The sequence below is a fragment of the Moschus berezovskii genome, chromosome X, assembly GCF_049115385.1.
Source record: "Moschus berezovskii isolate FMDL1 chromosome X, NW_MosBer_1.0, whole genome shotgun sequence".
NCBI classification, from domain to species: Eukaryota; Metazoa; Chordata; class Mammalia; order Artiodactyla; family Moschidae; genus Moschus; species Moschus berezovskii.
The window spans coordinates 105,180,493-105,182,872 of record NC_142488.1 but is presented as its reverse complement, the minus strand read 5'-3'; positions in this window follow the sequence as shown (position 1 = coordinate 105,182,872).

Here is a 2,380-nt window from a genome sequence, read left to right as displayed (position 1 = left end):
TAAAAATAAAGTCTACTAGAAGGAAAAAGAAACACAATGTGTTCAATATTGATGTAAACAACCAAACACAAACCTCCTATCTTGAATTGCCTCATGTTATTATAAAACCGAAAATGTAATTTTTACTCAAAATTCAAGTTTTCTACTCATCCTGTATAATATGGCACCTTGGTAACACTAACATGATAAAATTAGATAATCATAAAGAGAAATAAGATGATTGTTAGAAAGAAAGGTTGTTCTCTGCATAAACTTAATAAAACTATGTCCTAGATACTGGGTTTGCTTTTTGTTTCAATTTCTCTAGAAAATTAAATTAGTGATGCTTACATTTTATTATTTTTGGCAACATCCCTCACAATGATCATTGCAGGTTGGTTAGCATGACTTAGTCCATTTCTGCAGAGACAGCTGAGGCAAAATGAACAAGCTCAGGACAGAAGTGAGCTCAGTATTCATAACTGTAGCTTGTGTTTTCAATCTGTTGCTTAGCCTCTAGGTCATTAGATCTTATTTCTAACGTTTCCCCTTCCTTACTATATTTCATTGATAACTGAACCTATTGCTTTGACCCCCTTCTCTACGAATCTTTTGTCAGCAGCATGAAACAGATAAACATATCTCCTTCCTTATAAAGAGGCTTTAGTCCAATAAATAATTAGATTGTAAATGATACAGATGGAAAACTGACAACTGTTATATCAGATGTTAGGAGCCCTAACATCTGAGTAGCCAGGATAGGCCTGAGACCTTGCTTAGGCCTAAGTTTTGATTTCCTGGAGACAGGGTGGAGGCCAAGTTCACAGAAACTCCTCCCTAAGAAGATCCCGCCGGCTCCAAAATTAAGAAACTCCTCCCTAGAAAAGTCCCGCCGGCGCCAAAAATCAGGCCAATCAGAGGAAAAAGGGAAATCCCCCAGAAAAACCCCCGGGCGCGCATGAACTGGCCAATGAGCTTCTGCCAGCTTGATCTTTTGAACAAAAATAGGTGCTTATATAATCTGAGACTATAAAAACCGCTGTGACCTGGGTTCAGGGCTCTTGTCCCACTCCACTGTGCTGGAGGAGGCATGAGCCCTAGCTCGAGCTGGAAATAAACCCCATTCTTGCTTTTGCATTGCTGCGAGTGTCTTATTCTACCAGTATGGGGGGACCGGACTCAGGGCATAACACAGATAGGTAAAGAATACATTTTAAGAAGAAAACTCTCTCATAAGGAAAGGAGAAAATGTGTCATGGATACAATGAAAGAAAGGGAACTTTAGTTTTTTACAGGGTATATGTGCCAAGAAGAAAGGCATATAAAAAACTAAGCAAGAAAGTGGGAGTGGTGGGAGGAATTGGTAGATTGAAATGGACACATATACACTACTGGCGTTATGCATAAACTAGATAACTAATGAGAACCTACTGTATAGTGCAGGGAAATCTACTCAGTGTTCTGTGGTGATCAGAGTGGGAAGGAAGTCCAAAAGGGTGGGATATATGTATATGTATGGCCAACTCATTTTGCCATACAGTAGAAACTAACACATTGTGAAGCAACTATACTCTAATACAAATTAATCTGAAAACTAAACAAATATTTAAACTATATCTCAATAAGGCTGTTTTAAAATTTAACCACCAATTTACATGAAAATTGGCAGTAGAAAACTGAACACTTTTTGGCATCGTGGAAAGCTGCATCTTAAGCTCTGAAGCAGCTTGAAGTACTTGGGTAAAGTGAGATGACTTTCACAGCCAGTGGCAGCCACATAGGAATATGTCAAATAGGAAGAGAGACACCTAGCTAGTCTCAACTGATAATACGATTGCCTAATGGCTGAGATTTCTACCTGTCACATAGGTTTGGTCTTTTGATATTAACTTCCTATATGCCTGGACCTTCGCTGCTGTCAGTCTTCACAGTGTGCCTAATCAGATATCCCCCCGATTGTTTACTAATTAGGATTTTAGTAAACAGCTTGTCTCATCCCCTCCTAATCTCCTGTGATTCTTCTTTCTAGAGAGTCTTACCTGCTGAGACAAAGATCCAACCTGTCCTTCTGGCTCAACTGATAAAAATACATACAAGGTAAGTTGACTTAGGACTGTCCTTCCTGTTTATCTTCTGGAGTAAGGCCAACCTAGTAAATCAATAATTAAAAGCAAACATGTTTGTTAGAAACACTTTTTCCTTACTTGGTGGTTGTTAAATTTGGAAGATAACCCTGTGATTTCAGAGATCTTAGCATCATATGAAACAAATCCACCAATGGAGCTTCCCTGTAGCTCAAATGGTAAAGAATCTGCCTACAATACAGAGGACCTGGGTTTGATCCCTGGGTCGGGAAGATCCTCTGGAGGAGGGAATGGCTACCCACTCCAGTATTCTTGCC